Below are 15,405 nucleotides of genomic sequence, written 5' to 3'. Positions count from 1 at the left end.
TGTTTCTGCTAGACGTGTCTGGCTAGCCTTCGGTGCCTAATACTCTGATGTGTTGGGTTACTTCTAGCTTTTTGGGGTTCTACTACAGCAGTAGTAGCTGGAGTAGTAGTAGTAGTAGTAGTAGTAGTGGTAGTAGTAGCAGTAGCAGCTGTGGTTGTCTTTAGAGAACCCCATGTGGTCCATGTGACATCCACAGCCTCTTAAACACTATTACATACTGTACATTGGTGAATATGTTATGTATAGAATTGTTTCTTAATCTAATTGATAGATATTGTAATATGTGTGTGTATTATAATGTAGAATATGATGGCAGTAGGGAATTATTATGGGAAATATGAAAATGAACTGCAATCGACAAATTACTCTCACAAAATGCAATTTATTCCACCATGTTGAGCAATAGCTTTCACTTCATGAGCTAATCAGAATAAATAATATGAGACCAAATCAACAAGCAGTTCAAGAGGTGCGACATAATTATTACCCATCAACTCTATTAATCAAGTGTGCAATTTTAAATGTACAACATTGTCTTGATCAGCCTGAGATATGAGCCACCAAGTTCCACATTATGTCCCCAAAAAACTGCTAATATATTAAATGTGGTAAAAAGGCAGAGGGTGAATTCTGTTTGAGATTTTGTACAGGCATTTGTGGTCCTGAGAGAATGAAGCCTACTACCTACTTTGGTCATTCCCTGACTTTCCCTGTAGTGCTACTGTGATTTTTACATGTTTTGGTTTTTAGTAAAAAACGCCCCATTCATTTGTCCAGTGCTTTGTATTGGCATGGTTGTTTTTATTCAGTTGCATTATGTCGTTAATTGGTCATAACCCAATGAGAAAAGGGCATAAGGATGTGTGGGTGCATCTTAGTGTTTTCTGAAAAGTCTCCTCTTAATTCTGTTCATACAGTGTTTAGTTTTGCTCATACTGTATAGTCCTAGGGCTGCACAATTTGACCTAAAATCACGATTAATTGCACATTTTACCTCGAAAAGATAAATTAACGATAAGTTGTTCTAAATCATCTTTTCTGAAGCCAAAATTGTTTTTTTTTTGGGCACACGTTACTCAGTTGACTCGGACTTGGTGTTTGAGTTAGCCTCCATTATGCTTTCCATGCAACTGACTGGTCCAGGTGGAGTCACGTGACTACACATGCAGTAGAATGTTTTAAAGGAGAAAGTTGGCCTATCAACAGGAATACATTATCGAAATTATCATCATGGGAAAAATATGTCAGTAACTGCTTCAGAATTTTGATGTCGATACATTTTCGATTAATTGTCCAGCCCTATATAATACTCAACTGTTTGGCTTATTTTATATTTATTATTTGTCAGATGTGACTGTCACTGGCACCCCTCTTCATTTAAAAGTGTCAAACCCACTACACCATGGGAAACTAAAAGTCAATTAGCTTTCATTACATACCTAGCCTAAACCAAACCAAAGTTAACCATGTGTTTAAAACTGGGATTGAGAATGCAGTTTAGTTGTATGGGAACACATGTTTTAAGGAAACAGGGTTGAAATATGCCACAACATGTATTAAGTGGTGTACTATTGATTGGTTTGGAAGCACTGTACAGAGTTGCAGCAGATACTTGCATGTTTATCCAGAGGAAAATGTGGTGGTAAAAGTGGCCGGCAGTTTTGTAGTGGGCATTTGTGTTTTTCGAGGACAGCTTAATGTTGTCTTGTTGTTCGTGCTGACACATTTTTAAAGCGGAATACGCACATTTTCTCTAGTTCTTGTTGTTTTGATATTGGCACAATCATGCAAATGTATTTAAAGAGATACTTTAGATAGGCTCTCCAAATTACGCACACAGTTTGAATAACAAAGTTTGAAAAACAGTTTGAACGTGTTTGTTAGAATACAGTATGCACATCACCAAGGTCACAGGAACATATGGCTTCTTCATCTGTTTTCTCCATCAACATCTCTCATGATACATCTAACTCAGTGCACATCAACAACAAATAGACAATTTGTCAGAGAGAAATAAAGTTTGTGTTCTAATAGCAGACATTCACTGGTGATGAGTTAATTAGCATCCCTGTGAAAGTTTATGCTGACCTTCAGAAAACTCAACCTCTGAACACACACACCTACGCATACACATGGGCATTCATATACCAGGCTGTCAGAAGTTATTTCTTAGCATACTCACTCTATACATGCAACAGCTCACAGAATTAAATAGACAATAAAGAATGATGTAAAAGCAAAATCAGGAAAACACGTGAATAAAAAGGGAGTAAGCCCTGACTTTCCAGGTTATGGTGGCATTGTAGTGGAAATAAGTTGGGTATGGATAATTAATAGGCACACCACAATATTAGGGTTAAAAGTATAACTCTAACAGAAAAAGGTAAATATAAACCAGAGAACAGACCAGTGGCTCCTTTTGTAGGTGATGAATGAATTTCAAAAGGAATCCTTAACTGAAAGGCAGTGCAGTAAAAAAAAAAAGATTTGTTTTCTTTGTGCTTGTGAAGAGTTGAACTGTTGCATTTGAACAAGCTGTAGCCAGTATGACTGATGGAGTAGTAAAAAAGATACTTTTTTAAAGTTCAAATTAACTGGATTGAATGTCTTCTTTGGGAGAGTTCCAAAAGTAGAACAACTTTCACTGCTTTAGTTTAGCAGCAGGAAGTACAAATCACATCCATCTTTTATTCTCAACAAGACGGACGTGATTATATATTATAACTGTATGTCAAATACAGCGTTACGTTTCCAAAATAATCAAACACATGGGGAAAATGTCAACAGTCACCTGGATGATTGAGATTTCCCTCTGCCTTCGTAAAAAAAAGGTGACTATAAAATAAGTGGATTAGAGTAAAAACAATATTTGAAATTAAGGTAAGAGAAATGCCACTATTATAAAAAAGTAAATCAGTTGGAATTTATGTGGAATGTCATCATCCTCCCACTCACACACACCTGGGGAATCAGGAAACTGTTGCACACCCACACATTCTGCACAAATTAACACACATTTACTGCTGTGTAACATTACATTACACCACTTTTTTTTATAGAAAGAGATAATGATTAAAGAAGAAACACATCAAGCTAATTGTGATTCATTGTGTGAGAGAAGAAGAGACACGGCTGTATATAAACTGATCATAATACATGCGCATTGGGCTGAGTGTTTAGATATGTCTGGTCAGAATGCACCTATTTCAAATGTTATCACTCCGCACATGGGCATTATCACCCATTATAAATATGGGTTAGAAGGCGTCATGTACACATACCAGTAGATTCAGAAGGCAGTTATCATCTTTCTCTGTGTTAATAGTCAGGACCCCTTGGCATCACTGTTTAACGCTCCGCGACTCCCATTGTGGATTCAAACACAACATTACTTGGTTAGGTTTAGTAAAAGATAGTGGTTTGGGTTGAAATATGAACCTTTGTAGTGTAAGTTAAGAACATTATGTAACTTAACTTACGCAGCTTATCTAATAAAAAAATAAAAAAAGCCAACGTTGACATTTGGTTTCACACAGGACACAAACACCCTTCTCCCAAGTGAACTTCCTGTGTTGGTTTGACCCAGCCAACACCCCGACCTTTCTCCTCACGCGGAGTTTCAGGGCTCTATTTTGGCACTTGTCACAGGTGCGTTTAGGGCGTGTACAAATCCACTTTTGCTAGATTAAACGGTGGAAAAAGGGGTCCCTGATGATCGATGTCATTTGCTGCCCCAGCTCCTTCCACCACCTCAACTTCCTACATATGTGTGCAAAGCTTTTGGTTTCATTGATTTAAATAAGACTAAGATGTATGGTTACTGCTTGCTGCTTGGATTCTAGGAGCTTCCATAAGAAAAAGTGCCCTTTCCACCAAATCCAACCGGATTACCTTTTTCTTGATGGAAGGGTCCCTGATCAAATTTCTTTTATTTTGAAGCCTTAAAAGAATACTGATAAATGTCCTGTGAAAAAAATAAAAGGAAACATCTTGTAAATGTAGTCATTTTTGTAACTCTTTAACCCTCTGAGGACCAAAGATGCACTGGCGAGTCCAAGTGATGTTTGACAACTCTCCTACTCAAAAAGGGATATTACAAAATTTCATTTTAGACATTTATTTACTATTTATTCATATATTGAGCTACTTTTGTGAACCAAAGACGTTTGTAAACTCATTTAAAGCACCAAAACAATTGAGTGTAGGTTCGTTTTCACATGAGATTTGAGGAATATATCCAGTTTAGAGCCAAATGATCTCTTTACACATTGCTCTGAACACATTTTAGAGAAAGCTGAGTTTGTTCTGAACATGATATGGAACACATGGGGATCAGGTTATATTCTAAAACCCTTAAAAAGTGAATTCACGTAGATATCTTAAAATGCCCTTATACATCAGAAAGTTAAAAGAAAACCCCCCTGTTGTATTAGATGGAATGAAATTGAACAGGTGTACCTTTAAAAACAGCAAAATTATACCAAGAAGGAAAAGCAGAAAGAACTTGTTTTGTAATTAATAAAATAACCTGTGTGTACGAATTACATGTATTCAAATGCAGTACAAGTATATGTGAGCTTTTAAGCAAGTACTAAGCAAAAGGAAGTGTAGCAGCTTAGCTAACCTTTGCTCCTGTAGTTACATGGCTTGAACAGTCGACATGCAGATTCCACACCCCCTCATCTGTTTGTCATTCTTTGTTTCGCTGATTTAAAGTAAATAAAAATTAAAAAATCACCGTCTTTTGTACACACAGAACAGGTGTTAACCCATGCAGCTGCAGCCGTTTAGTCTTTGTAAATAAATAAATCAAAACACCTGGGGAAAGGTGACGAGAGAGAGAGAGAGAGAGAGAGAGAGAGAGAGAGAGAGAGAGAGAGAGAGAGAGAGAGAGGGGGCACCTAACCTAGTTGAACATGGTCCTTTCAGCACCAAATATATTTCTGAAATACCCTCCCACACCTCTTTTAGTTCTGTCTCTTATGTGTTTTTTCCCTACCTCCTCATAATGCAATGTTCATAATGCCTGTATAAATGCATCATCATAATAAATTCCTGTTTCACTTTGAAATCGAAACTTTTCATAGACACTTGACTCTAGGTCCATTTTCCTGTTAATATGAAAGAAGAAGAAAAAAAAAAAAACCTCAGCACTCCATCCTTAATTGAAAATTGAAAAGCTCTTTGCCTGAAATGATATCTGCAAATTTGATGAATTATTGAAATGAATGAAGAAATGGAGGTAAAGTGGACCCACATGTCGGATCTTTGCTGCTAGCAAAAAAAAAGAAAAAAACCCTTTTGCAGCTGCTCAGATCTGAATGCTTTCCTATTCTCGCTGTCAAGAAGTGGCAACATATATTTAATTAATTAGATGTTTTGTGCTCAAGCCCAATCACTCTCTGTTTTTCATTAAGCTGAGAGCCAAGTGCCTGTGACAGACAGACATTTCCAGCTGAAACCAATCCAACCTTTCTGTCTTGAGACCAAGAACGTTTCAGTGTGGCGATAATGTTGATAAAAGCCAAATATCCACATTATACTAAATTGTTTCTGTATCCTTTTAATTCGGTTTTCTCTCTGGAAGGTGCAGTTGGGTCAGTTGGGTTCCTATAACTCTGGGTGAACTGGCTCTTTTATGCCAAAGAAATCTATGGTGCAGCAAAATGAGAGAAAGTGTTTCCAGTTCCCACTGTCCTGGAGACAAAGTCCCATTCATTGTCAACATAGACGGTGTTAAGTGATTGGCAGCTGGAGCACCTATAAGCCTTGGATGGACATGAAACTAGACTGGTTGAATTGTGTGTATAAAAGATGAGTAACTCCATTGGTAAATATCTGGTTGTTTGAAAACAGTCATAGGCACCTATGTCACCAAGTTTTAAATTCTGTTGCGTGCACCGCTAAAGGTGAGCATATGCTAAAGTTTATGCTTTATAGTGTCCCAGTAAAACATTCAGCAGCTTATAATCAGTTCAGTTTCATCAGTTTTGGAGGAATTCTGCGATGGTGGTGCGACCTCTTATTATCAATTGCAATGTTGACAAATTTAAATTTGATGCAATTCCAAATACTAATGTTAGTGGCCCGTCAGACTAATTTTGGGATTGTATCTAGAGCCGTCTGCAATACCAACGTAATGAAAAAAAACACATCCCCTGACAACCTTAGGGAACGCTCCAATACCCATAATACCATAATATTTAGTTTGACAGAAAAATATTTAGTATCTTTTGATTCATAGTACTGTATGCCAAAAATACCAGGATGTTCTACTGTGTCCGGTCGCATTTTGTAGTATTCAAGCCAATATGCTTTTCTAGATATTCTGACCCACAATCCTCTGCACAGCACAAATAAGCAAGAGGGTTTCTGTTCAAGTCTCAACGTCCCCATTGTATGCATACCGCATGCAAAAGAACATACTTTGAAAGGGAAGCTGCAGTAAGTACTAAAAGTAAAATGAAAGATTTTACGATTTGGAACATAGCATAAGTTGAAATAAGTAAAACTAATGAACATGAGCTATACCAATAGTATTAAATTATCCAGGAGACACCAGTGTTTCTGTTTTGCAAAACAGTAAGGGTACCTTGAATAGAAAAGAAAAATACTATCTTAAAATACTAGCAGAATTTAAAGGCCTAATTTGTGCAGACAATGAGAGGGAAAACTTGCATTTCATTGAAATGTTCAATAAGGCAAATAATGAGAGGGCTCTGTGTCTGTGTGTGTGTGTGTGTGTGTGTGTGTGTGTGTGTGTGTGTGTGTGTGTGTCTGTGTGTGTCTGTGTATGTGTGTGTTTGTGTGTGAGAGAGAATTATTTTAAAAAGAAAGTTGGAGCTGAGTGCTGGAATAGAGAAGCGGAGCTGCTCTGTTGTCAGATGGACCCATAACCTGGTTAAGGCAGATCAGAGAGGGAGAGTTGGAGAGAGAGAGGGAGCGAGGCACAGAGAGAGAAGGCGGGCATGTCATGCACAGCACGAAGCCTTTTCTTCTCCTGTTGTCAATTAAAGCAGGCGGCTCTGCACCTGCATGTGGATGCCAGGCCGGTGCTTCTAGCCAGCATTCACCTCGGCACCGAGCTCGCTGTCCAGCCAGCTCTTAATGAGGGTCTTTGTGTGCATAAAGGGGGCTGGCACGTATACTCAGGCGCCCATACATGGCAATTAGGGGGAGCCAATCCTGGGGAGATCAAGGACTCGTGTATATCTCCCTCTCTCTTTCTTAGATTCTTTTCTCTTTATACTTTGCCTAAGTAAGACTGATGGACAGACATGTAGATATGGGATTGAATATTTTTAAATGCGTGGGTTTAGAAATGTCTAACTGTAATCCTCACAGAATGAATCATAGCTGATTAGTCTTCTTTACTGGAAATGTTAAAGCAAAATTCATTCGGACATGGAATTTACACATTTCATCAAAGGACAAATCTCAAAGCAGCATATTTAAAGTTTTCTGTCAGTCCCACTTTGTCCTGAAAGTCATGGGATTCAACACAATGTCATTGGGATACATATACAATTCGCACTTGTCTGCACAAAAGTGAAACAAAAATCGAATTTTAAGGCTCAAATAAACATTGTAGGAGTCAATTAAATGAATTGCCAATAATGACAGTTGAGCCAGTTCCAAGATATAAACTCTAGAAACCTTGATTATCTGTTTAAAAAATGAAAACTCTCGCACAAACGAGGACACACATTTAGTGAGCTGGCATAGATTGCGGCAGTAAATTACTCTTTTAAACAGTGCCATCCCACAAAAAATTAGCAACTTGGGCATTAACTATGTGAACATAACTAATGGACAAACGGGTAACAGAGGTCACTATGTGAAAAGTCTCAGAGCAATAAACTGCTGGAACAGACAAGTCGAAGGTGACGTTCAGAAGTGAAAAGGCTGACACATGCGATCACAGAGAGGTATGGTTTTTGTTAGCCTCCTACAGTCACGATGAGATTGGCTTCAAGTCACTTCTTTTAACAAGGTTTCTTATGTATTTCTTCTGTACTGATAAATGTGACAAACACTATTTTGGCAGCATCATCAGACGGTAACAAGTACAGAGAGAACAGCTCTGTATATCAACAGGTCTGAGGACAATGCCACAGTGAGCACAGTGAAACGGCAAAAAGAAAAAAACGACAATTTAGACTGCAGGAAAAGAAAGTAGGAGGTGAAAGATAACTACATTTTGAAAATTTGAATCAATCACATCAGAGTTGGGAGAGAAGATGATGAAAACCTCTCTCCTTTTGAAAAAGTAGACTTTTCTATCTCTGGGTATTTGCTTTCTTCAAATAGACGTCACCTTTTAGTACAGCAAAGGGCATTCTCTAAAGTCATTACTGAGATGTAGAAAAGTCAAACTAGAGTTCTTGCCATTTACAGGTCTTACGTGAATGGCATGTTGTCGCTGCTGAATGCAAACCTCTTTACAGACTCATAACAGAAATTTTATCCTCATTTCTTTGCATGGAAATCGGTTACATCTAATGTTATCAATTAGGCTATATATTTTGAACGCATACACCGTGGTGAACAATATTTTCTGTGTTTGAGAAGATAACAAATATGTTTTGCCAAGATCCATTAGAACACCACACAGTGTATCATGGTGCACTGGTGCCTAGCCAGTGGTTATCATGTTTCTAACCAAGCATGTAATTGTGTGATTGCTGCCAAGCAAGTGTTCGGTGTTTGCGCTTTAATTTTCTTCTTCAGTGTATGTTCTCAGGACATAAGAAATGCTAAATCAGTTTTGAATTATATATGGAAGAAGAATTGCTTTAATTTGTTCTTGGGGAAAACATTTCTACAGCAGTGTATATTCACTAGGAACACTGTGTTCAGGGATGCGGTCCACATGCCATGACACACTTGCTCCCACCCCTGCTAAGTCTGATAGGCTAACATTGAGTTTGGGAAGCCTTACCCACACTAAAATCTACCGTAGCAATCCGAGAATCCCAGAAGCGTTCCATTGCAAACACTTGTATGCAAAAGCTACAAAAGCAAAACACTGCCTTATAAACTTATAACTGAAATGTATGTGGACTCAACAAAAATTCCAAAAGAAACATGAAATTCAACAGGAAACTGCACATAAAGACTGCTGATTGCTAAAATGTTGGTGGTGCTGCATCCAAAATGTTATCCTTGATGTGTCATGTTTAAAATGAAGTGTCTTTGGGAAGACACTGTACCATCGGTGTGTGAATGTCCATCTGATGACAAGGTGACAGTATTGGCTGAATGTGTGTGTGAATGGTGCCTGAATTGTATCTGTTATATGTCAAAGTGCAGTATATTTACATAGTTTCTTTATTGGGCATCCTATTCAATAAATAAGTTACATTTTAACCCCATTTGTCATTTTCATTTGGGAAGGCAGCGTAGAGTTGGTAGTTGGGCCAGTTTGGTGATAGATAGCTGCTTTTTGTTGGGACTTTGAATGCTGAAAAAGCTCCATAGGGAAGGGCTGCATGGTTGGATCGCACGCCACTGGACACTGTTGCCAGAATAGTCTTTTTAGTGAAATGTGAAGCCAAGGCAAGACTTGAATTCTGTTACATTGCATGCCAGGCTGTGAGAGAGCAGATACCTTTTTCATCCAACAAGTGCAACATGGGCTTTCGGTGTCAGGCCTGACTAACACCTGCCCTCTGAGTCTGAGTCTTACAACATATATATGGTCCAGCTCGTTGTGGAAGAGTCTGTGGATATTGGCCAAAGACCTTTTCCACGTGAAATGTCCTCACGTCCCTGACATTCAAAACGTCAATGGTCATGTCACGGCTAATCATGGCTGCCACCAAGAGAGTAACATCTGCACCCCAGCATCATGAGCCAGATATATATTCTGTGTGGGTGGGTGGAAGTAGATTTGTTTGCCTCAAATTAGAATACTTCTGTTGCTCTACTCTCAATCGCCACAACAATCCACCCCTGTGGATGCACACATGGTGCACATGCAGCACGGCAAAAAACAACAGCTGATTTGTCCACACAAGCCTGTCATTGTGTAAGGTATTATAGATTGACACAGAGGAAGGAGGATGCAGTGTGTAAGATTAGTGAACAGCATGCCACATTTTATATCATTTTATAAATGTTACCTTCAAATACAGAAGATGTATCAAAATCTTTAAGTGGAGTAGAATGAGCCTGTCACTGGAAGAGAGAAGAGAACATCTGGATTTTTATGTTTGTCAGTTATAATTTCAAGATAGAAATAAGATCTCCCCCAAAAAGTTTTACTTGTTCTTCTTTTTTTCCATCTTTTTACTATATTTTAATTTGTCATTTTAGGCCTTCATTAGACAGGATAGCTTGAGGCGGGAAACGGGGGAGAGTGGGGGAATGACATGCAGCAAAGGGCCGCGGGTCAGAACCGAACCCGCCACTGATTGAGCCTTCGCACGGTCAACCAAGTGAGCTACCCTGGAGCCCCAGTAATGCTTTACTTCTTTTTTTATATTCTTTTTTGGGCATTTTTAGGCCTTTATTGACAGGACAGCTGAAAAAGCTGGCTTACTAAAGTTATAACAACTATAAGAACTGAATTGCGTACAGAAGATAAGTCCCTACCAGCTCTTTTCAACTTATTTCAATTCAATTGAAAGCATACATTTTACTGGCTACATTTTGTGACATTTAGGACCCCTTTAGATAATATGTGCAGGTTTATTCAAAAACTGTTATTGAATTAGAAGATGTTGGATAAGAAAAACTGTGTAATAGTATAATATCCGATCAAAGGACAAGGACAGATAGGACCCAAATAGGATTCCAAACTGAATTCCATGCCATGCGTATAATGCACGAGTTCAGCACATTCATAGACAATTCAAGAGTGTGATGTGATAGGATGACACAAGAAAGCACATGATTAAGCAAAGGCTGCCACATTTTCAAGACAGCTATGGCAAAATGAGGCAACAAATAAACTGTGATTACTGGGTAGAAGTCCAACATTGAATCTGTCATCTGTCCTTGCTCCTCTACTTTGAGAAAGAGTGCCACTGTCTCCTCTGATGTGCATGAAAGAAAAGAAACATCTTTCCAAAAGCCATTAAATATGAGAGGGGCAGGTCGGAGGAGGAATTTGGAAAGATAATAGCTGCCTATCTACGTGTAAGAACAGGCACAGGTTGAGTTATGTAGTGCATGCCCTTTGTCTTTCTCTCTCTCTTACACTGCCCACGTAGACAGGTAGATTTGATTAACAGATACACACAGAAGCAATTAATATTATATTAGATATCGTTAACCTAGAATAAACGCTCAAATGTGAAAAGAATTGTCCATTGGTTACATTTGGCAGAGCACAGCAATCTGAGCGCAGACAACACAATTGGAAAAGTAAACTATTCTTCAAGGAAACTAATGGCTAACTGACCTCGTTAAGAACACTATACCATCAGAAAATGAAGGCACCAAACAGCTTAGCACCCACCCACCAAGGTAAAGGTCAAGCCTCCAACATGGAGGCCGGATCAGCATACTGCCATTGGAGCCGCGAGTTGGGCAGTGAATGCCTTTTCTGGCTTTAGGCTCAGTGACACATGCATTGACCTGAATGCATATCAGTGGGTGGAGGAATATCAATGCTCCCTCTGATAACATTGGTTTAACGTTTGCACCAATTACAGCTCTGCATAGACTGATGTTTCATCTAAGGCACCCTAAAAAGATGAACCCAACAGAGGCTGTGTGTGTTTATTTACAGTGTGTTAGATCTGGTATATATACCCTCATTTCCATTTGTAGTTAGGTATATATGTGGTGAATGTATATGCATGGGTGCTCATGTGTCCATGTAATAGACAGGCAGAGCTCAGATAGCTTGCAAATAACATTACGGCAGAACCACCACTGGCTCACGTGGTGTCAGTGGTTGGCATCTTTTTAACACAAAGCAGGTTTCAGTCAGTATGTCTGGGCCACACAGAGTGACACTGCCAGATTAACTTGTAGCCCAGAATCCAGTTAGAACTAAAGGAATGATGCTCTATTTCAGCTTTGATGTGTTTTTTTTCATTGCATTTTCCCAGCCAGTGATAAAAATGAAGAAGGATTCTTAAGCTATATGGCGGCTGCACCGCTGTGGCAACCTCAGTCACAGTCACGGCTGTGTTTGCTTGTGCGGACATGTTTGTGTGAGGCATGTGAATGCATCTGTGTAAGTTAAAAACATATATTCATACCCTTCGGCAGGCTGGTTAAACATGAAGAAAGCATCGGAATCTACAGGCAGATGGAGAATTATTGATTAGTTTGTTTAAATTTATTTTTAAATAGACTAACTTTCCAGCCATTAGCCAGTGCAAGGCAGGCAGATTTGTCTTGTACGGCAGAGGTTCTCAATCTTTTATTATTCATTTCAGATTCCGATTTTTACCCGAGGTCCAAAGTATCACTAATCCCGTGCAAATGTAAACAAACACAAGAGAAATGCATCAGAAGGATATTATAGACATGTACATATTTGCAGATTTGCAGAAGCGTTATATACAAATGTATTTATAGAATTTAATCTATGAACTATTATACATTTAAACTATGACTCACTGCTATGGTATTGTAGGATCTCTTACAGCTTATGCACTACAGCACATTTCTGTTTTAACTCTTTTTACGATGAAGCTTCATTTCAAAAATCGGGTTACATAATTGTTATTGCGGTGCTTCTTTTTTTATATAAACAAAAATAGGGAAGAAAAAAAATAAGAGACCCTTATCCCTACCCACAACAAAACACCCCAGACTGCGATCAGGATTTGGCTTGACAACAGCATATTTCTGTGCCAATTTTGTACAAGACTTAAAGGAAAAAATCCAGTGAAAAATGGGCGTAGGGGTTAATAACATGTTTACCGAGTTGATTCTGGGATTTGTTTTCATGCTAATCGAGCATGAAAACATATCACAGAGAACGGTCCACTCTGTACACACGTGTTATTAACCCCTAGGTTCATTTTGCGTCACATTTGTCCTTTAATGAGCGAGGGTATTTACTGATGAACTATAAAGGTTTAAAGTGAAGCCAACATACAGCACTTGCTATAATTAAAGACCTGATTGACAAATAGTATAGTGTAGTATCATTGACTCTGAAAAGCTAAATGAGCCGTTAACAGTAAGATGTGCTCCTGCATAGACTCTGCATATTCTATTCTTAGCAGACACCATGTCAGCGTTTCTCCAATAGTCATTAAAGAACTGCAAGAGTCTAAATAGCATCCTTTAAGATGCTGTACTCGACATTCAGAACATTAATGTTGCAGTAAACAATTACTTGCGATGTTATGATACAGTGGAGAAATGGCATCCTGTTGTAAATAGAGCGTCGCTGTTTTTTGCGTTGATAGCCGGTCCAGCGGCAAGTACAGCGCTTGTAAATCCCTGCACTGCAATAATAAAAAATACAAAAACACTTTCAGATTCCAGATTCATATGTGGAGTGATCCTGCAACAAAAAAATACCGTTACACTCACAATGTTACACAAAATGTATTAAGCACCCTATCTTCCATTCACCTCCAGTGTTCCGTGGGTAGCAGCAGAATTCTCAAATTAAAACCCTGAAACTATCTCAACGGCTCAATTCCACTCAGAGACAACAGATTTTTGTTTTGTTGAACCAGTCCTTTTAGGTAAATTCCGATGGGGCTCAAAACTTCATGATTTATTTTGCAGCCTCTTGAATGTGTGAGATAGGGAGCACGGTGAATAAGAGGGTGATGCAGTCAGGTGCAATCACTGCTCAGGTGCTGTAGGATCATTTCCATGCACTCAGCTTGATGAAAACATTTGAGCATTTTTAGCCAACCAGTGTGTAGAGCTGGGCAAGTGGAGTAGTTGGTGCAGGGTGGTGAAATGGATTTCAAGATAATTCAGAAACAACAAGCAGATTGATGTGTTATTAGTGCAGTTCTCCTGTTTGCGTTTTTATCTCAAACCGCTTTACTCTTGAAAACTGTTTTCTTTTTTCTTTCTTAACTCCTTTGTCTACCCTCTGTACCTTTTATCTCTACTTTATTGGCCTTCCGTTGCCAAGGGTTGGCGCATTACCGCAAAACATATTTATTTTCTATTTTGACCATCTGTCTCCCTTACACAAACAGTTCTGCTCCTCTTTTCTCTCTCTGCTTTTGAACTGATCTCCCCCCGCTCTCTCTCTCTCTCTATCTCTCTCTCTTTCTCTCTGATGAATAGTTGGATTTTCTTTTACTCATCTCCATCTGCCAAAATGGCTGTGATTAAAGATCCTTACATAAATTAGACTGTCTGTCAGGATCCGTCTACATCATTACTGCAAAAAAATGTAAGCCTATTTTTAAAAGAAGATATTTGTACATCCAACTATCTCAGATGCAGGTACGTTAGAAAGCATTGCTTGAGTCATGAGAAAAGAAGATCCCGTACACTGCTCTTGCTTTGCATCACAATGTATTGATCACTAACGCTTCTGTCCCTCTGGACCAAGAGTCCAGAGGGACGCTGAGCAGGAGCAGTGTGTGGGAGCTTTTTTTTCTCAAGAATTGTGAACCTGTAAATCATTACTTGTATGCCTCTGCACCCGCGAAGGTGCCGTCTATCCCATTCTCGTGAACCGGATATCTCAGGAACGCCTTGAGGGATGTGTTAGTTTATTTTCAAATTTGGCACAAACCTCCACTTGAATTTAACGATTAACTGATTAGATTTTGGCTGACAAGTCAAGGTCCTGGTAGCTTACCTGGTTAAGTCTCAGGCTCAGTCCTTACCACAGTGGCCGGGGTTTCCAAACTGCTGCCCTTTGCTGAAGGCTGTCCCTCTCTCTCCTCCATTTTCTGTATACAGCTGTCCTATCAATTAGAGGCAAAAGAAGAAGAAAAAAAATTCACACTTGTCTGATAACACAAAGTAATGACATATTAAATTTAAAAAGGTCAAAGGTCAACCTCACTTTGACATTATAATGTTGTGCAAACACTTTTCTGGCCATCATTCATGTTCCACACTGGAAACAATTATCTGGAATTATACATTTTAAAAAGTTACATTTCCTCTAAAGAAACATTACAAATACCTTTTTATTAAATTCCTTCAAAAGTGTTCATTACATACATTACATGTGTCTAGATGGACATGGATGTAAATTGCAACTTGACTAGTTGGCAGAGGTATACATTATGTAAAATAAACTATTTAATAGCTAATGGATAGAAAGAGAAAGGAGGAAAAAAATAGAAATGGAGGAGGCAAAGTGAGTTGCTCACAGCTAATTCAATCAGGAGAGAAATGTTTGCAGATATGCAAATAAGATTTATTGTATAGTTCAAATTAAATTTGAACCATACATAAGGTCTTTGGTGGTTAGGCTCTATTGCTATACGAATCTTTCGTATATAT

Source organism: Etheostoma spectabile, chromosome 21 (assembly GCF_008692095.1).
Source record: "Etheostoma spectabile isolate EspeVRDwgs_2016 chromosome 21, UIUC_Espe_1.0, whole genome shotgun sequence".
NCBI lineage: Eukaryota > Metazoa > Chordata > Actinopteri > Perciformes > Percidae > Etheostoma > Etheostoma spectabile.
The sequence above is the reverse complement of the archived record's forward strand: the minus strand, read 5'-3'. Positions refer to the sequence as shown.